The 22,264-nt window shown below is 39.9% G+C and overlaps 2 long non-coding RNA genes and 1 pseudogene across 3 annotated transcripts in view; 1 reads left to right on the forward strand and 2 right to left on the reverse strand.

The window, feature by feature from the left end:
- Window positions 1-1,045: 1,045 nt before the first annotated feature.
- Window positions 1,046-22,264, reverse strand: part of LOC145448440 (uncharacterized) — a 102,185-nt gene continuing 80,966 nt past the window's right edge. The window contains exons 1-3 of one of the 2 annotated variants that reach the window (XR_013917909.1): window positions 3,600-3,721; window positions 2,114-2,299; window positions 1,046-1,220 (exon numbers count right to left, since the gene is read on the reverse strand). This is a non-coding gene — a long non-coding RNA (uncharacterized LOC145448440). Of the gene's footprint in view, window positions 1,221-2,113; window positions 2,300-3,599; window positions 3,722-22,264 lie in introns of those variants that run through there. The other variant, XR_013917910.1, reaches the window with a different exon arrangement.
- The window catches only part of LOC145449072 (uncharacterized), a 47,791-nt gene continuing 32,323 nt past the window's right edge, over window positions 6,797-22,264 (forward strand). The window contains exon 1 of the long non-coding RNA XR_013918126.1: window positions 6,797-7,346. This is a non-coding gene — a long non-coding RNA (uncharacterized LOC145449072). The remainder of the gene's footprint in view (window positions 7,347-22,264) is intronic.
- On the reverse strand, window positions 13,816-21,182 carry LOC145448711 (somatostatin receptor type 2-like; annotated as a pseudogene).

The following is a 22,264-nucleotide window of genomic DNA, read 5'->3' on the forward strand; positions in this document are numbered from 1 at the left end:
AGTCAATCCGTCTAGCACTTTCTTCTTGAACACCACGTCGTACCGGAATTTGAATATTATCTGTAAATAAAATAAAAAAAAAGTCATTTTGTTGGCATAATAAAAAAATTATCGTTACAGAGTATAATAAAGTCCTAGTTCCTACTGACAAACGAATAATCTTTTCTACATAACTCAATACAATACAATACAATGTATGCCTGGTGAAACTTTTCAGCCCAATCTTTTGTCGGCATCCCAAACCTCATTCCTGCTGTAGTTGGAATCTTGTACAATCTGTTCTTGCCTGTACTAGAGCTGTTGCAATGTGGAAGGCAGCAATATTTACCACCTCTGCTTCTCTTGCGATCTGGAGCCATTGGCTAGCCTTCACTACCGCAATTCTGAGTTACTGAGATCAACTATATGAAAAATATATCCATAAAAAACATATTATAAGATCTACTTGCACAAATACAGGCATTTGAGACGAAATATACCTACATCTAACATTTATTAGAACCTACAGCAACGTAGTAATAGAGCTGAACAGGCTGCTTGTTACGCGAGTATGTTACCCACCCACTAGTAGTGCTGTCGGTCACAACATCGCGAGCTCTCAAAGCCTAGTCTCCATGCCAGCTACGTTGTAAATTGCTATGCATATAGCAAGCCCCCAAAAGTTGCATGGATTACACTATGGTGGGGCAAAAATCATTGTTTATTTGGGCGGGAAGGGGCTGAAAAATGTGGTTTCGGTCCCGGTTACACAACCCAGCAAACACAGTACAGACCAAAGATGTAGAAAAGCCGAGCCGATATAGTAGATATTAGATCTTGGCAGGTCGTAGAAAGGGGGATTTTGTGTCGACTCAATTCAACGTCTTTTCCATGTCCTTCAATAATGTAAATATTATGCAGATGCTACAGCCTTTAAACATGGTGAGTAGAATGTAGATCCTACGTTAGAAGAAGAAGATCCTGATATTATAACCTGTTTTCTACCACTATGGGCTTAACCTGATCACGGCTGCGTACACACACCACATTATTTACTACATAATAATCACATTTGTGATAATTTAATTTCAAACGAATTGGCAATAATGCCGTTGTAAAAAATAAAACGAACAAACGAACGAATGTCTTTAGAAAGAAAGTGAAAACAGTCCTTATCATCAGGTTTCATCTTCTGATGAGCCAGTTAAATAACCAGCATGCGGCCTTTTCTTTTCAACACCCTGCAGAAATAAAATGAAAATGATGATTAATAGCTAAGACATTCGTACTGCGAAAATGGCAGAGGTAGCGACTAACGAATGACTCCTACATTTTTTTCGCCCATACTTACTAAAATGGATTCGATTCTGAACTATTTCCACTCAAGTTTTCAAGTTTTATTATTATATTTTTTAATATTATATGACTAGAGAACTGACTTCAATCGTCACTTCTACTTGATTATCAAGATCAACGATGACTACTTCAGCACTCTTTGAAAACAGCCACTAACACAAAAAGAATTCTTGACTAAAATTTCTTCACATTCTGTCCAAAATGATCAATTCAACAATCCAAATGAATCAGTTATTTGGCAGCTAGTTGGAGAGATATATACTCAAGTCTAGAAAGTGGAATGATACTCTGCATGGAAAGCTGAAGACCTAATAATATTGTGTACAGAGAACAAAACATTTGAGTGGCGGCACTGGTATAGACATTAATAAATTATTAGAATTGACAGCAAGATAACCAGCAAGACATTAAAATGAGAATTAGTGCAGTTTCTTAGGCTGCAGTGATACTCAGCCAGTAATTGACCTAGCAGAGAGCAAAACGTTGTAAATAAAGCGAGCGAAACCTCCGACAAATGATACGATAAAACATTAGAATCGACAGTCTTACTAGAAGCAGAATAACAATCATGAGGGGTTAGAGAACAGAAGCCCGGGAAGTGACCATCAGAAATTACTGCATACTGGCCGAACAAATCCATGACCACTAACAAATGGTCTTTCAATAGTCAATATTGATACCAAATGACACCACCCCTATTTCATAGCAACATTTAGCAAATACAGCGCTGGAGTCAACCTTATATAAGCGCTAACCAAACGCCCATTAGTTTTCCCACCTACTACTTCGCGGATGGAAATACGCATTAAAGCGAACGGACGCGACTTGTCACACTCTTGCTATTTCTGCTCCTTTTTTCTCTTCGTTCCTCTTCTCTGTCGCTTCCGCTTGAGGAGAGAAACAGTCGGCCGCGTTTACGGATCGTGAATTTCCGGTGGGTGATTCTTCCTCGAATGGTCAGCACCTTGAAAATTGAGAACAATGTTGTTGCAAAATGCATGACAATTTGAAAGTTACATCATTCTAATTATTCCAGTTATGGCCGTGAATCGTTACAAGTGCGGTAACCATAAGAATTAATACTATACTTCAACTACAAATACAATATATTGTATAAAATGATTACCAATTCTTTTACGTTGATCGAGTCCCAAATAGATGAAATATGTCAAAGAATTTGCTAAATTTTTGAATAATTTGACAGATTCCGAAATCTTCTCAAAGTGCACCTTTCAAAAATTTGATATCAAGACTCCCAACATTTTACAATTCGAAGTTGGATGGCTTTACCAATACAAGCAAACAGTTTGTATCGCAATTGACAATTATGTAGAGAACGCTGCGAGACATATGAGTAGGCCTACCCTAAAACGTTTCTCTGACATGGACATTAGGGCTCTTAAAATATGACTTTTCTTCTCAAATCGTTCTGGCTACTTGATAAAATTGTTAGGTTACCTAATTTAAGCCTAAACACAAAATTTGGTTCAATTCCAGCCAGTAACCGCTTTGCTACAGGAGAAGAAAGTTTCTATTTATTATATAAAAATAAATAGGTAATAAAAATTTGAAAATTTTCTGTTCACCCCATGAAAGTGTTAGGCTGTCTATAGAAACGATGCTCACCAAATTTGGTTCAATTCCAACCAGTGGAAGCGGAGATATTGCCGTCGAAAAATTTGGATTTGAATAAAATAGTATTTACGGTGACCGATTCTTTGTTTACTTATTAAAGTTGTGCTCACCGTAAGTACTATTTTATTAAAATCCAAATTTTTCGACAGCAATAACTCCGCTTCCACTGGTTGGAATTGAACCAAATTTGGTGAGCATCGTTTCTATAGACAGCCTAACACTTTCATGGGGTGAACAGAAAATCTTCAAATTTTTTATTATTCATTTTTATATAATAAATAGGAACTTTCTTCTCTTGTAGCAAAGCGGATACTGGTTGGATTTGAACCATATTTTGTTTGTAGGCTTAAATTAGGTAACCTAACAATTTTATCAAGTAGCCAGTACGATTTGAGAAAAAAAGTCATTTTTGAAGAGCCCTACTGTTCATGACCGTCCACGTTTAGAGTTGCATCTCAAAGATGCTAAAATAAGCCTAAATATAATCAAAGCAATACGATCGTCCACTTTGACTGACTGAATTTCTAAAAACACCTTGATAGCTTCCACATCTTACGTTTATATATACCGTCTGCTATCGGCACAACAAAGTAGGCCTATTTAAAAATACCAAAACAGATTCAACATACCACATCTCTTGCTTTTGCTTTCATTCAATTTTCCATCAAACTTCTATAAATCCTCCTTTGTGGTGAGTTGCTTTGGAATTCTCCTCTGATCAATTCCGATATCGTTTTATCATATACAATCTATGGCGGAATATTAGTTTCGGATAAGTTCTAAAACGAACACAATTTTCCACACAAAAGTCAATTGCCACACGAAATGCCAAATGCTACGGTCTCATTTTACAAGGTATGGCGAGGAAACGTAGTGGTACGTTCCATTATAGCTAAACACCAATGAATTGCGGGTTCGAGCGTGACACGTCGACTCCATAATTCCTACCGAAGTGTTGGCCGTTTATCTAGGCTCCTCCTCGCCATCTGATTCGCATAGCCATGTCTTAAAAAGCCTAGGAGTGGGCCGTGCTGTAAGTGGGCAGATGGTTGCCGATGCACCCGGCACTTGGTGAATTCGGCCGCACAAACTCGGCACTTGGTGAATTCGGCCCTCGGGAAATTTTGAAATGAAGTGTATTTACAGCTATTAATATGAATTATCAAACTAATAATAGTATTATCAAGTGATTCGTCAATCTTGTAAGGAGGTCAGGGCATCCGTAGATCGCGCAGTCACGGCGTGATTAGATCACGGATTGCGTAGCCACGGGAAATAACACGGCGCTCATATACCGACCACGCGCGGTCTGCTTGGAATCGATGGCGTGAGTCACTGGCCTGTGTCGTGTAAGTTTTGAGAAGATGGATCTTGGCGTTGTATGTGAGATCAACACTGTGGAACATCAAGCGGCGCTTCTTCGTTTATCGATCACGACAAGCCAGTGTTCCTCATCAACAAATGTTTCGCATGATCACGTCAAAATAAATTATTTTTTGCCTTTGGAGAGACGATTCCACTCTGGGATTAGGGTGTCTCGATAACACGGTTGAAGGATCCCAAGATTACGAGATCTACCACGAGCCACGACACGTTTAAATTTCCTTTTTGATACTGTTCATTCATACTAAATGCATTTCTAATGCGAAGGTGTTCTAGTGCCAATTCCTCCAAGGGCCGAGTTCACCAAGTGAAGAGCGTCGCGTTATTTCCCGCAATTACGCAATCTGTGATCTAATCACGCCGTGACTGTGTGATCCACGCATGCCCTGACCCCCGTACAACATTGACAACCACTCAAAGTGCCAAGTTCACCGGCAAACATTCCAGTAACCAATCATGGTGACCGGTACCGCTACGAGATCTACCACGGCCGAATTCACCAAGTGCCGAGTTTGTGCGGCCGAATTCACCAAGTGCCGAGTTCACTGGTAATCGGGCAGATACGGAATAATAATAATAAGAACCGGCCTGGTGTAAAGTGACCAGTGTAGTCGAACCACCACCATGAACACCACAAACAAACAAATAAATATCTAACATGGAAAAGAAATTACCTTTGCAGCCTTTGACAAACACAGTTACCATTGAAACCAGCAATTAAGGTCTTGTTCGAAAGCAGAATAACAACTGTTTTAGCGGACATATCAAATCAAATGTTGGAAAGTTCATATAAAATAGCCCAAAATATTATCTTACTGTGACCATATTCCATCAATATGGTCTGGCTAGCCAAATTCTCTGGGCCAACATAATCAAGCTGCGTTTGGTTTCAACGATTAATAATCTTGTCACTGGATTCGAGGTATAATTGCACTCAAATATCAAATTTTGCTCCATTAATCAACATCAAGTTGAAAATGTCCATTCTTGCACCAACTTTTATAAAATCATGAATCAGTGTTCTACAGGAATGTATCTATATGACTTATATACCTAGAAAATTCAAGCATAAATATTATGATATACCGTAGGTATAGTTACCGGTAATTCAGATGTTTGAAGCGAATTATAGTGGTCTAATTTCACTAAATTAGAGCGAAATGCCAGCAATATAATTGTAATCTAATTCGGAAAAACGGTTTAGCTCTAATTCTAACCTGGAAAAGCTGAAACTTTTCTATAGTTGTCTACACCTGTTTTGCAGAAAGTCAAACAGCTCTAGGCGTCATATACTACAGGCAATTCGAAATACCCCATAAGCTATATGCTACTGCATATATACCTTTAACCCGCTACCTCAGTCAGTCACAATTCCTATATATTTACGGCATTTACCATACAGAAAGAGCGAACTATGCCTGGCTGCGACCTGTTGCGCGTCAAATCTTTGTATGGCGCGATGCCGTAAAATTTGAATCGCCGAAATATTCTAGAAGTCACGCATCGATAATCATATTCCTAAACGTACAACATATCACTTTTATTTAGTTATTCTCTGAATAAAACTATTAACCATTCTCGTTGAACATGCGAGATTACCGAAAGAGCGAATATATATATAATGAAGATCATATATATCAGAGGAAAACAAAACTATTCGACCTTAGAGCAACAACACGAATATACAACACCGGTGACATCCTCACGCAATAAAACGAAGGGAGAACATTGTTTTCTAATGGATAGAACGAAGCTACCGCATGAGATCGAACAAAACCGGATAGAATTCATCGTGATTGAATGTACCGACAAAGTCATCCTTCCTACGTATTTTAGTTGTACCCGCGAGAGATAGAAAATTTGCATTATTAGGTTAACTACCGGATATAACGAAGCCTAATGCATGAGATGGAACAACACCGAGTATGAATTTATTCTGATTGAATATAACCACAAGACCATCCTACTACGTATTTTAGACATTCCCTCGACACTTAGAAAATCAGAACCTAATCGAGATGATCCCGGATGATCCTTTTACGGTTTTGTGTTTGCTGGGAACACACAGGATCGTGACCATTTCAGGTCTATAAGCAAAGGTTTGCTAGTGTGACGTGATATTGAAAGACAATATGCTCATAACTCATTTTAAATCCACTAGTGGGCGCTAAAGAGCCCAACAAACACAAAACCGTAAAAGGATAATCCGGGATCATCTCGATTAGGTTCTGATTTTCTAAGTGTCGGGGCAATGTCTAAAATACGTAGTAGGATGGTCTTGTGGTTATATTCAATCAGAATAAATTCCAACTCGGTGTTGTTCCATGGCATGCGTTAGACTTCGTTATATCCCGTTGTTAACCTAATAATGCGAATTTTCTATCGCTTGCGGGTATGTCTAAAATACGTAGAAAGGATAATGTTTGTGTCACATTCAATAACGATAAATTACTATCCGGTTTTGTTCGATCTCATGCGGTAGCTTCGTTATATGCATTAGAAAACAACGTTCTCCCTTCGTTTTATTGCGTGAGGATGTCACCGGTGTTGTATATTCGTGTTGTTGCTATAAGATCGAACAGTTTCGTTTTCGTCTGATATATCTGATCTTCATTATATATATATTCGCTCTTCCGGTAATCTCGTATGTTCAACGAGTATGGATAATAGTTTTATTCAGAGAATAACTAAATAAGTGAGATGTTGTACGTTTAGGAATATGATTATCGATGCGTGACTTCTAGAATATTCCGGCGATTCAAATTTTACGTCATCGCGCGGGACAAAGATTTGACTCGCAACAGGTAGCAGCCAGGCATAGTTCGCTCTTTCTGTATGGTAAATGCCGTAAATATGTAGGAATTGTGACTGAATGAGGTAGCTGGTAAAAGGTATATATGCAGTAGCATATAGCTTAGGGGCATTTCGAATTGCTTGTAGTATATGACGCCTGGAGCTGTTTGACTTTCTTCAAACCAGGCGTAGACAACTATGTAAAAGCCTCAACCTTTCCAGGTTAGAATTATAGAGAGCTAAACCGTTTTTTCCGAATTAGATTACAATTATATTACTGGCATTTCGCTCTAATTTAGTGAAATTAGACCACTAGAATTATCTAGTTGTCCAAGTCGCTTCAAACATCTGAATTACCGGTACCCATACCTATATCATAATATTTATGCTTGAATTTTCGGCACTTCTTCGATGGCAGTCAGATATCGAAAAGTGTTCACCATGATCACCAACGAATGTTTTCCATGAACACGAATAAAAATTTAGAAACGTCGAAATACATTGTTTTTGCGTTTGGAGAGGGTTAGGGTAAAAGTTGTTTTTTGGGTATCCCAAGATTAGGGTTGTAGTATTAGGGTGGGGGAGGGTATATCAGGGTTGCGGGAGGGGGATATTAAGGTTGTGAGAGGGGGAAATTAGGGTTAGGTAAGGGGGGATATTAGGGTTGGGAGAGGTGAATATTAGGGTTCGGGTTAGGGGGATATTAGGGTTAGGTAATGGGGGATGTTGGGGGAGGGGAATATTAGGGTTGGGGTTAGGGGGGTATTAGGGTTGCGGGAGGGGGATATTAGGGTTAGGGAAGGGGGATATTAGGGTTGGGGGAGGGGAATATTAGGGGAATACTTTGACCCTAACCCACCTCCAATCCCACTTTCCCCCAACCCTAATATCCCCCTTCCCTAACATCCCCCAACCCTAATCTTGGGATACCTAATCTCAACTTTGACCCTAACCCACTTCCAATCTCCCTTTCCCCCACCCTAATATCCGTCCCTCCAAAGGCACAAAGAAACCAAATTTATTTTGACGTTTATAAATTTTTATTCGTGTTCATGCAAAACATTCATTGGTGATCATGGTGAACACTGTTCGATCTCTGACTGCCATCGAAGAAGCTCCGAATTTTCTAGGTATATAAGTCATATAGATACATACCTGTAGAGCACTGATTCGTAGGTTACCTGCCTTCGTACTGGCATCCTGATTTTATAAAAGTTGGTGCAAGAATGGACATTTTCAACTTGATGTTGATTAATGGAGCAAAAGTTGATATTTGAGTGCAATTATACCTCGAATCCAGTGACAAGATTATTAATCGTTGAAACCAACCGCAGCTTGTTTATGTTGGCCCAGAGAATTTGGCCAGCCAGACCATATTGATAGAATATGGTCACAGTAAGATAATATTTTGGGTTATTTTACATGAACTTTTCAACATTTGATATGATATGTCCGGTAAACAGTTGTTATTCTGCTTTCGAATAATACATAAATTGCTGGTTTCAAAGTTAACTGTGTTTGTCAAAGGCTGTAAAGGTAATTTCTTTTCCATGTTAGATGTTTGTTTGTTTGTTTGTGGTGTTCATGGTGGTGGTTGGACTACACTGGTCATTTTACACCAGGCAGGTTCTTATTATCATTCCGTATCTGCCCGATTACCAGTGAACTCGGCACTTGGTGAATCCGGCCGCACAAACTCGGCAGTTGTTGAATTCGGCTGTGGTGGATATCGTAGCGGTAGCCTACCGGTCACCATGATTGGTTACTGAACTGTTCGCTGGTGAACTTGGCACTTTGAGTGGTTGTCAATTTTGTACGGGGGTCAGGGCATGCGTAGATCACACAGTCACGGCGTGAATAGATCAGATTGCGTAACCGCGGGAAATAACGCGACGCTCTTCACTTGGTGAACTCGGCCCTTAGAGGAATTGGCACTAGAACACCTTCACATTAGAAATGCATTTAATATGAATGAACAGTATCAAAAAGTAAATTTAAACGTGTCGTGGCTCGCGGTAGATCTCGTAATCCTGGGATCCTTCAACCCTGTTATCGAGACACCCTAACCCCAGAGTGGAATCGTCTCTCCAAAGGCAAAACATGATTTATTTTGACGTGATCATGCGAAACATTTGTTGATGAGGAACACTGGCTTGTCGTGATCGATAAACGAAGAAGCGCCGCTTGATCTTCCACAGCTCCGATCTCACGTACAACGACAAGATCCATCTTCTCAAATCTTACACGACACAGGCCCATCACTCACGCCATCGATTCCAAGCAGACCGCGCGTGGTCGGTATATGAGCGCTGCGTCATTTGCCACGGCCACGCAATCCGTGATCTAATCACGCCGTGACTGAGTGATCTACGGATTCCCTGACCTCCTTACAAGATTGACGAATCACTTGATAATGCTATTATTAGTTCAATAATTCATATTAATAACTGGTAATACACTTCATTACAAAATTTCCCGAGGGCCGAATTCACCAAGTGCTGAGTTTGTGCAGCCGAATTCACCAAGTGCCGAGTTCATCGGCAACCATCTGCCCACTTATAGCACGGCCCACTCCTAGGCTTTTTAAGACATTGCTATGCGGATCAGATGGCGAGGAGGAGCCTAGATAAACGGCCAACGCTTCGGTAGGAACTATGGAGTCGACGTGTCAGGCTCGAACCCGCAATTCATTGGTGTTTAGCTATAATGGAACGTACCACTACCTTACCTCGCCATAATTTGTAAAATGGGACCGTAGGTCCGTAGCATTTGGCATTTCGTGTGGCAATTGACTTTTGTGTGGAAAATTGTGTTCGTTTTAGAACTTATCCTCAACTTTTATTCCGTCATAGATTGTATATGATAAAACGATATCAGAATTGGTCCTAGAAGAATTCCAAAGCCACTCACCACAAAAGAGGATTTAAAGAAGTTTAATGACAAATTGAATGAAAGCAAAAGCCTTTGCAAAATATGTGGTATGTTGAATCTGTTTTGTTATTTTTAAATACTTTGTTGTGCCGATAGCAGACGGTATATATAAACGTAAGATGTGGAAGCTATCAAGGTGTTATGTTTATTATTTTTAGAAATTCAGTCAGTCAAAGTGGACGATCGTATTGCTTGGATTATATTTAGGCTTACTTTAGCATCTTTGAGATGCAACTCTGATTGTGGACGGTCATGAGCAGTCAACTAATTCTGTTCCTATATTGACATATCAGACATTTGCACTCAGTACCGTTGGCGGCGACAATATTGGTCAGTCAGCAAGAAGCATCATGAAGAAGGTTGCCAGTCTGGTGCAATTACAGCAGAGTCGGAAAGAATGGGAAAGGAAAGTAAATGACGTAGTTTATTTTTGTCCTGTTTTTGCGGCATATACACCGACTCATGATACGCATACACACGATCTGCGCATATGCATACCATGAGTGCATGATGTGCATATGCCGCTGGACAAGGAAGTGCAGATATAGCCTTTACAGCTTTCTAAGTCATGCACCACCCCTCCATGCTATCCCAGTAATGCATGAGCGCCAAGCAGGGAAGCCATGGATACCAGTGTTACTAATCAGGTCTTTGGTCTGACCCGGCCAGGAATCGAACCCACAACCTACCGATCAAGAAGCCGGGCGCTTAAAGCCGGGCGCTTACGCTATCTTGATCGCTTTTATCAACCTCCATTTGAACAAGATGACATATAGTAAGATACATTCATGATATGCTGCAAATGTGACTTTGTTCTTTGTCTAGTCACCCCACTCATGTAACTATTGAGGCTTCATGCCAGGGTTCTAACCAAGTCACAGGGCTCCGAGTCGCAAGTCAATCTCACTTTTATAGTTTATAGTTTATAGTTTTATTATAGTTTATAGTTTCCGAATCCAAGTCAGCGAGCAGAGGGCCGAGTCCGAGTTATGGTATTATGACTCGAGTCAAAGTCTAAGTCATTGTGTTAGCTGCTCAGTTTCTAATTTAAGTCTTGTTAAACAAACTTTCTATATTTTTTTGTGATATCGAGTGGGTCGCATTTATATTATACTAATTTTCCTTACTTTTAGCAGTTTCTGGTCGCCTTTTCAAATACCAGTATCAACAGACGAAATCCCAATAGCAATTTACTGTACTATTCTTTGAAATAACCATGAACTGTCGGTCCTGGCCGTCTGAGTCTCAAGTAATGCGCAATGAGTCGAGTCATTTCTCTACTTTGAGAAGATGACCTGAGTCAAGTCGAGTCAACAGAAAATCGTGACTCGAGTCTTACAACCCTGCTTCATGCAATGAGCATTTACTTTGAAGATAAATAGTAATTGAATAACTGGTTGGTGGTACAAAATTTTAATACTGCTTTCAAAAGTACCTTCATGATAAACGCTATTGTAACCCGAAGAACTTTTCGCGTGCCAATTATCAAGAGCTACCGGCACGATAGAGGAAGCAAAACAGAGTTGAATTCAAAACCAGATGGATAATTATGACACAATAATGTCGAATTTAGAAATAACATCAATGGAGCGAGAACACAGCAACAATGCGGTGTATAACAACAGTTGCGTAAAACAGTATGACAGCGTGACACAATTCTTTAATTATTTTTATAGTGGTGCCCACCGTATATACTATTTTATTCAAATCCAAATTTTTCGATGGCAATAACTCCGCTTCCACTTTCTTGAATCAAACCAAATTTGATGAACATCGTTTCTATACATAACCTAACACTTTCATGGGGTGAACAGAAAATTTCAAAATTTTTCAATTTATTTTTATATGAAAAATAGAAACTTTCTTCTCCTGTAGCAATGCGGCTACTGGTTGGAATTGAACCAAATTTGGTGTGTAGGCTTAAATTAGGTAACCTAACAATTTTATCAAGTAGCCAGAACGATTTGAGAAAAAAAGTCATTTTTAAGAGCCCTAATGTCCATGTCAGAGAAACGTTTTAGGGTAGGCCTACTCGCATGTCTCGCAGCGTTCTCTACATAATTGTCAATTGCGATACAAACTGTTCGCTTGTATTGGTAAAGCCATCCAACTTCAAACTGTAAAATGTTGGGAGTCTTGATATCAAATTTTTGAAAGGTGCACTTTGAGAAGATTTCGGAATCTGTCAAATTATACAAAAAATTTTAGCAAATTCTTTGACATATTTCATCTATTTGGGACTCGATCAACTTAAAAATATTGTTAATTATTTTATACAATATATTGTATTTGTAGTTGAAGTATAGTAATAATAATTCTTATGGTTACCACACTTGTAACTATTCACGGCCATAACTGGAATAATTAGAATGATGTAACTTTCAAATTGTCATGCATTTTGCAACAACATTGTTCTCAATTTTCAAGGTGCTGACCATTGGAGGAAGAATCACCCTCAAGCCAGGAATTCCCGATCCGTAAACGCGTCCGACTGTTTCTCTCCTCAAGCGGAAGCGACAGAGAAGAGGAACGAAAAGAAAAGGGAGCAGAAATAGCAAGAGTATGACAAGTCGCGTCCGTTCGCTTTAATGCGTATTTCCATCAGCGAAGCGCGAAGTAGTAGATGGGAAAACTGATGGGGCGTTTGGTTAGCACTTATATAAGGTTGACTCCAGCGCTGTATTTGCTAAATGTTGCGGTGAAATAGGGGTGGTGTCATTTGGTATCAATATTGACTATTAAAAGACCATTTGTTAGTGGTCATGGATTTGTTCGGCCAGTATGCTTTTAAACATTTCTACTTACTAAATACTGTATAATTACTTCTTTCTAAAATTCGTTACGTAAAAAGTCGTTTTGGGATATTCTTGCATTACTCTTATGAGTGAAGTTGTCTTGAATACTGGGCGAAATAACCCGATATCGTGGTAACTGAATATACAATATGTTCGAAGATTTCACTTTTTTGCAGTGTTAGAAGTCATTTTGTGTTCACATTTTCAAAAGTAGCTATCTCCGAATACCTGCTGAAGGTATGCAACCCCTCAACCATAACCAGTATTCCTTCTAAGCTGCGCACGTGCGCAAATGCGCAGTGCTGAGATGGTCTCTGCGCACAGAAAATCCAAGTTGCGCATAAAAAATTGAAGTGATGACCTTGTTTTTTAGTCGTTACGCACTATTGTCTAAGGGTCTCCGCAGTGAGTTGGTGAGTGTGCGCAGACTCGTCAAAAATTAGAGGGAACATTGACCATAACTTACTTTTTTACATTCTATTCTAGTCCTTTCATTGTCTACTTTCACTTGAAGTACATAGAGCACGTCTAGAAAATCGATATATCTATACTTCTCTTCTAATGATGTTGAAATTTACTTCTACTTGATTCGCAACGCGCAGACTACATTGACCATCTCTTGTAGGTACCAATATGTCATGCTAAAGAGTAACTAGAAAAAGAATTATTTTTACTAACCGATCCTCTGATTCTGTGAGTCAGCGCGATGTGGCAAGAATGAAATGGAAGCCAGCAAACGAAGAACAGCAATACCAGGGCAATACATTTTAAGTTGACTATCTTGTAATTTTTCTCCGCCTTCGACTCGGCTGTGGAGCGGGTTCTTTTCATTCCCTGGCGCTCGCCGCCTGAAGTCACAGTGTAGTGGCGAGCTTGCGATTTCCGCAGTTGAATAAAGATGAGTGCGTAACAGATAGCCATTACTTGTTTTCAAACAATATCGTTATGGGGCCGCCTCAGTCACGAACGAAAACTGTTCGGTTAATGTGTAACGTACCAGCAATGGGAGTAGAAACATCGCATAGAACATGAAGTTGAGGAAGGTGAACCATCCTGGTCCCTGGCCTTCATATTGGCATCCTTGGTCGTAGTTTTTGTCAGTAACTTCGTACGCGACGGTCGTTCCGATATCGTAATCCGATTTAATAGCAGATCCGAAATCGTAATCCTCACATACGACATCAACGCTGAAGGACAAGCAAACGTCTGGTTAAGTGTGCGATGTGGCGGGATGAGGCGAGGAAAGAAAATAATTCGCTTGATACTACCTTAAAATAACAAGCAAACATAGGCTATCCCAGAGTAAGTAATCCCAATCTTTAGCTATTTCAGCTAATTGTAGCTCTTTGAATCGTCTTCACACCCTTGCTTTTTATATTAGTATATAGCCTACTCGCATGCCCGGAACCAACAACGATATTTGGGTAACTCACGAAAAGTTAGTATCCCAGAATTCCGTGGATAGTAGTACGTTAGTGCAAGACTCTGAGCGCTGTTCCAATTTGATACATTCATCGATGGGGAATTCTTTTTCGTGATGTTTTTCGATACAGATCTGCCGCATGCATTTTCAGTTTATTTCTATGTATAGCACTCGTCAATCAACTTCTGTCAATGCTAAAATACCCGATTCCCAATCTACAAAAGTCTATGTGCAATTGTGCATGCTTTTGAATTAGCTAGATGGTGAGATCCGGAGGTAGGCTAGCTGCTGATCCGGAAATAGCGCAGTGGTATAATCCAGGGCTGCAGCACCAATGGGTGCGGGTTCGAGTCCGACCGAGTTCTGCTTCTGAATTCCCATACCCATGCCTAGAAGTGGGCCGTGCTATAAGTCGCCAGTTCCAGGGGAAAAAATGAAGAATATCGGCCTGGTGTGAATGACCATAGTAGTCGACAAACACCATGAATACCTTAAAACCAACCAACCGGCTCTACTCTCACTACATATTACACTTCGCGCCATCTACTGTACAAAATGAATCAAGCCAGACATCACGTCAAAGGGTACTAACTAAAGGTGAATGATGCACAACTGCACATAGATACTACGTCTTTAACAATTGGTCTGGCGTAGAATTGTCAACGTAGTCGTAACACTGTATACTGAATCTACAGCCCGTTGGCCCGTATGCGCCAACGTTTTTGAATTAAAACTCAAATAAACAAACGTCCAAGACATATCATGATCCCACTGCTTAAAGAAGACCTCCAAACTTGGCTATTATACGTTTTATCTACTTTAAATCGGTGCTTACTGCTTATCATGTTTTGTCATAAAATGGTCTATTCGTTCTAAATGCGGAATGGCCCAGGTGTGAGTCTTCCGGGTATTGATCTATTTCATTTCCTGTACATGAACAGTTGCGTGTTGCACCCTAAAAGATCTCATGGCATCAGTCATGTTCCATGGGGAATTCTGGTATCCACAGTACCAGCAAATCCTTCTTATGTGTTAATTATGTGTGGTAATCATCGACATCGATTGGATTTCAGCGTCAAGGTAATAATGGAGTATAACTTTTATTTCCGAATACACATTGCGCATATTATGGACATGTGGTTTGGCAATACGAGTAATGATCAGTTCTTCTCGCAGTGACACTGGTACTTATGCATGAACTGCAGTATCTTCTTGAGAAGAAGGACGAACGTCCCTGGAGGATGGACCATACGATTAGCGCAAACCCCAGTTGTACGGTGTAAGGCAGGGTGCAATATAATACCGGAGGGTCAAGGTTGCTGAATAGGCTACTCACCGCTAGCATAATCACCGACGTGGAGTAATAGAGGAAAATTATTGATTCTTTCACTTTGCACATTGCATTTGAGAATAGCCATTGACTATTGGCGTCTTGCACAACGTTGACAGGGATTGTCAGTAGGAACATGCTGTCCGCGATAGCGAGATGTAGTACGTACCTATACAATATATCAACGTATTTGAAAGTTTGTGAATGGATACTCGCATGACGAAGGAGCTTGCTACTAATAACTAACTACATTTGTACGTTTATGACAATGCAAATCATTATTTGTTGTGAAGGATCAATTATTATTATTAATATTATATATTTTTTATTCACAGTAGGAAACTGGTCAATACACACATAATCCGGGGAGCAACCTGAACCCAAAGGAAAATGGCGAGATTGGAGTAAATTTTCAAAATTTCAGTAATGCAGTCAAATTGTTATTCCTATGCAATACACGGTGAAGTCAGATTACAGAATTGCAGTAGATTTAGAATTGGCAAGGGTTACAGAGCAGAGGTAGAGATGATTAAAATTGAAGAATCGAAATTACAGAAATTATGCTGTGATTCACTATGGTAATTTTAGTCCAGTGGTGCATTCAAGGCCTTCCGAAGAATATGCATAGTGCCCAATAACGTGATCTTTTGGATCATGTCGAATCGAACGTTACCCGGAATCTGTTGGATTATTATTACTATAATAAAAAAGTGACGCGTTCAACTGATATTGATTTGATTCGCCTCGCGCAGGATAGTCTCCAAGGAAACGTTAAGAAAAGGCATTACATGCATGGGATTATTTGCTAATTATCCGAGTAATGACTGAGCCCGACCTAGATCGATATTTGTAACGATCTATATGATCATAGCCACGTCATACTAGAGAAGGTGTGGCTACAAGAGTTTCACCATTTTGCTACATAGGTTTAATTTGATTAATACAATTGATACATTCGATCACTCACGTATTAACAATAAGCGTATTGTTTTCGTGTTGTTTCTTTACTGATGGTTTAAGTTTCATTGGTATAATTCATGGATGGTGTTACAGGTACAGGGTTAGAATCGAGTTCACATAACCGTTTCACCCGCAACAATGGTGCGTGACCTTTGTTTATTAATCAATGATAAATCATTGCTTTCAACAATGGACTTGATAATTAATAACGGTATCGCAGGTCATGATTATTTCCGGGTTAACAATGGTGAATACGACTCTTACATTTGCATTTTAAGGGCTAGCAATAATTGCAGACTTTGGACAAGAAAATGTCGTTGAGTGATAATGAAGGTAATCCATCGTGACTCTTCTGTCAAGATTCGCTCAGTAATTACAGTGACTATAAATGTCATTACTAAACCAAACACCACTTTTGCCACGAGTTGCTTAACGAATACAAACGTAAGATCTTGATAGCTTCCACACCCTATTTAACGTCCACTTGTATGAATATAACTTTATTTTAGTTCCACGAGCTTTCGGAGCTCTGCTCCTTCATCAGGTGATAAAGCGAAAATAACGCAAAAAGAGCAACGCAAAAAGATTTTGAATTTGAACATATACATATACATATTATGACATCATAGTGGGTGAGAACTTTCCAGATTCCATAATTGTGTACTTTATGACGTCATAGTCACAAATATGTAGCATATATTTGAAACGCATGAAGTAAGCTGTGCTCCTAAAAATTGGATGCGATATAAGGTGTTTGTAGTATAATACACGTACAGAAAGGTGTCAATTGAAGTATTACATGGTGTAGTGAGACGTGCACCGTCTATCTATATTCAATCCTTGTCGGAATGTATCAAATTTGTGGATATCGGCAATATATCGGTGCGTGCTCATCTAACAAATGCTCGACTTCGACAGCGAAATTACTACGCTAATGATTGAGTCATAGCCTTGAAACTTGGTACAGTGCTAGATGACAGCATTGAAGTATACCATACTAAATCCTGTCACCCAACTCGATATGGAACACAGTCTAAATCAACAAAGACCAATAGCGACTCTGCCTTTAATTAGTGCGGCAGACGGATCGACAATAAAAAAGTCATCCGGGCGTGACGGTCACGTGATTTTTCGAGTGTCCACACCACCATCGAATACACGCTGGTAAAACAATTTTAAAAATAGCAGATTCATAGCGTTATATTGGTCCGTGACCGGTCAATACCGAAAATGCAATTACCGAGAAGGACACCACGGAGGATGAACATTACCGAAAATGGACAATACCGAGAATGGACATTACCGAGAACGGACAATACCATGAATGGGCAATTCCGAGAATGGACAATACCGAGAAAGCTTACCGAAAATACTATTATCGATAATGACCATTACCGAGAATGGACAACGCCGAGAATGCTATTACCGAGAATGGACACCACCAATAGTGAACATTACAAAGAATACTATTACCGACCGTCCTTTTCATTAGTTGAAAAATATATCATTATATTTTGCTTTTGCATTGCAAATGAGGTAGGCAATGCGATTCTTGGAGCCTCGAAATCTTTCTCGTTCATTTCCGATCAGTTCCTGTTATCTAGTCTGTTATGGCACTGGTTTTGTTTGCGAGTGGGTTCAATAAGAAAACATTTCCAAGATTGCCGAAAAGGTAGGCAAATTCAGGTCAGCCAGGAGATCATTAAGTTTATCATGACGAGATTAAGATTGGAACCTACTATTCTGTATGGAGAAGACTAAGTTGTTTGTCTCTCGGCAGTGAAGAAGTTTTTTGGTTGAGATTGAATTACATTTTTTAATAAGCGGGAAGCCATTGTTGTTTATTATTCCTGGATGACCCAGATAGGAACGTGAGCGAGTTATCGGCTAGTAGTATCCGTATCATTTTATTTATATTTTCATCATTTGAAAACACCAGAAAACTGGGATACAATGAAAAGATAGGAAGTTGTCGAAACGGCTTGGAGTAGCTAGTCTTTGAAATCAGACACCCACCTTCGCCCAGGCGAAGTAGAGAATAGGCAGGCACACTGAATGAAAAGCAAAGCACATATTATAAAAGGCAAGCGACAAAAGGAGGTGGCATGTGGCGGAAGGCGAGATCGATATGGTAGGCCGTGGTCCGGTAATCCTGAAGGCTGACTAGTATTCATTTAGACGAAATTGCTTGTATTTCGGCTTGAATGCGGACATGCTCGACGACTGTCGGATAGCCGGCGAGATGCTGTTCCACAATTGGGTCCGGCATACTTCATAGAGCAATGCGTTTTCTTGTATTCCGTCCTGATGATATGGCGTGTGCCGTAGGACTAGTTGTCCGCTTGTGACTCCGAGGTGAAGTAGTCGTTGAAATTTTAGGGACAGTGTCTGCAATGGAACTGATACATATATACGTATATCGAAGTTCTGTACCTCCAAGAAGCTCTTCAGAATGTATTAAGTAAAAAGAAAATTCTTGCATGTTCCTGTAGATCAGTGGTTCCCAACTTTTTTTCACCCGCGAACCATTTTGAGGTTTTATGCAGTGCTCGAGTACTACCTACATAAGTTACCCGAGCCGAAGGCGGACAAAAAATATTGCCACCGTGTTGAGCTGCCGAAGGCAGCGAAACAGAACATAAGGCGCAGAAATGGTTTCTGTAGTGCAGGAGTTGCACAGTAGTCATGTAGGGCTAGCCTACGGCCACATTCTCGAAGATAGTTCGTAATGAACAAACTGGACGCCGAATACCCATTTTAAACTGTTCATGTCACTTTTCAGTGAGCTCCAGACTAACGTATTTATTGATGTCGGCTTACGAAATGCACCGTAATCGCGAGTCGCCAGGTGATGAATAAACTGTAGATTACGTCATGGTCGCGCTAAGCGCGAAAATTTTTCAGATTCACGAATTAACTTTGTCAATCATACTTGTAGTTTCACATATTACTACCAAACATTTATCCTTTCTCGGCCAATGAGATCAGATTCCCAGGCAAAGTTGATGGAGGTCGTGTTTTCGAAAATTAGCGCAAGTAATAAATGATGATGTATCTTCGGGTGGAACAATTGTAATAAGTCACTCTGTTGCATGCTGTTATTTCATGACCTCCCATAAGGATTTGCGGTATATTGGAAAGATATCGAAAACACCCAAACCTGCATGAAAATTCGTTTCTGAGGAAGGTGCGTAGCTCTGAAAGCTTGCGAATGTTAGGTTTCAGTACACCTACGTGACGCTAGATCAGTGGCGATCACTATTACATATTATTGCATAGTATTACATATAATTGACAGAAGTCAATTGGAGTGTGTTTCACGTCGTTCGTTTCGTTGCATTTATATGCTAGTCATGTCATATCTATAATAAACTTCAAATCAACTGAACGAATGATTGTATCACCATCGGGTACGAGCAATGAATGTATTGCTAGAATTGAACCCTATTCACGTGTAAAACAAGGGCATGAAGTAACATTTTGGAGTCCTATGATCTCAAGGTTTGAGTCCGGCCCGCGACGCAATTTGAGTTTGATTTCCCTGGTCTATGATTATAGTCAATTGTTGCTTTGGTCGTCTCCAAGTTCACTGTGCTCGGTACCATAGCCATTAAGTGTCAGGCCCATCAAATATGTTACGATGACATGGTAATATACATTCTCGATAATAGCATTCTCGGTATTTTCCATTCTCGGTAATGTCCGTCCTCGGTACTGTCCGTCCTTATGTAGGCCTAACCGTCGTTCACGTATCCGGATTTCTGACATGGGACCTTCCCCGCTTAATTTTAGGCCCACGCCATCAAATTATAATGTTCAACAAATCTTTGATAATCGAAGTTCCCGGGTATGATCAATCCAATACATGCAACAGTCTTAAAGAAGCATGCCAGTCATACCAGTCTTTTATTTTAATCCTTGTTACGTTTGTGCACTGTGCACCATAACCAAAGAAAATAGTTTTAGTATAATCTATATATCACTATCACGATACAACATATTTTATGATATCACGGAAATACATTTAGTAAAGTCGGAATTTGTGGATTCCAAATATTATTCCAGCACTCATCTTCCAGGTACCTGCTTGTCGAAGGTATTTGTAATCATGTTTGAGACATTCAATCTCATACTGAGATTTTGGTTTGATTTTGATTTTTGAAAGTCATCCGGTCAGTAAATTTGCTTTTCAACTTTAACCCAGCCCAAAAGAGGAGAGAGATGAAGATAGAGAGTGAGTGAGAGAGAGAGAGAGTGTGTGTGAGAGAGAGAGAAAGAGAGAGAGAGAGAGAGAGAGAGAGTTGACAGCCCAAGAGAGAGAGAAAAAAAGAAAGAGAGAGAAAGTTGACAACCCAAGTATGTAGGCCTGTGACAATGAAAAGTCGATAACATACCAGTGTGTGATGGTTTATTTGTATTCCTGTAAAACCAATATCACAAACACGACCAGAAGATTTCCCACTACGCCGACGCCGCAAACCAATATTCGAAAGAATAGGATTGCGACTCCACTTCCACTCTCATTGTTGTCGGCAGGGTTGGTATGGTTGTAACCGGAACCAGACCAATCAAAGTAATCACTTGGATCCACGCTCATTTCGTCCATCTGATAGTTTACGCAACAGGGCTCTGCATGTGGAATGCGATACTGAATACATCTGTATGGATAATGGATATTTGTACGGTATGGGCCACAGCTTTCCGTATGATTTCAGACTGCTCTTGATCACGTATAGTCACACCGCTGGGTATGAATTTACTGCTACCAGGAAATTCACATACTGGAATTTAATCCCCGGGATAGTGGCATTTCCTTAGGTCATATTACTATAAAATTCTCGAAACAATAACTTCATATCGTTAATTTATTCGCCAAAAGATTTTCGACTGACTCTCATCAGTAGCGAACGTCAGTAATAGGGTGAACCAAATTTGAAATGTAGGAACTATTTTGTCTGTATGACGTAGTAATAACAACAACAAACAACTAGTAGACAGGCAAGATACGGTATACAAATAAACGTTACCGAGTACATTTTCGGTTATAAATAACCGAGAACAGCAACACACAACATTAATGAAATATTCTAAGAGTGTAGAGGCGTTCCTTCATGCGTCAGAGAATCGGCTTTTGCAGCTTTATGATCGTACATTCCAGGACCGTCAAATGAATCTGCGATCATAAAGCCACGAAAACCGATTCCATATCGCCAGAAGGAACGTCTCTACATTCTTGGAATATTTCATTAATGTTGTGTGTTGTTAATCTCGGACATTTATAACTGAATATGTACTCGGTAACGTTTTTTATGTATCGTTACTGTCGTATCTTGCCTGTCTACTAGTTCAGTGCTCTTCAACCGGGGTTGTCGTACACCCTGCAGGGGTGGGCAAACTTTTGAGCTCGCGGGCCGCATTCAACATCTGAATCCATTCGCGGGCCGCACTATATAAAATTGGGATTATAAACCAAAACGCAATATTGATATTTGATTGAATAGTGAGGACATGGAGATAATGTATGTGCATATCTAATACAAACCAAGCATTGCTTTGATGACATCGTACACGCGTCCGAAACATATAGTGGCGAGATTTCATAGACTAGCGGACCTCAATAACCAATTTGTCAAAACTATAGAGATGAAAGTCGGTTGACCGATTCTTAGAACAGGATTG

Source organism: Botryllus schlosseri, chromosome 10, assembly GCF_051294905.1.
Source record: "Botryllus schlosseri isolate E-star chromosome 10, Bs_hap1, whole genome shotgun sequence".
Lineage (NCBI taxonomy): Eukaryota > Metazoa > Chordata > Ascidiacea > Stolidobranchia > Styelidae > Botryllus > Botryllus schlosseri.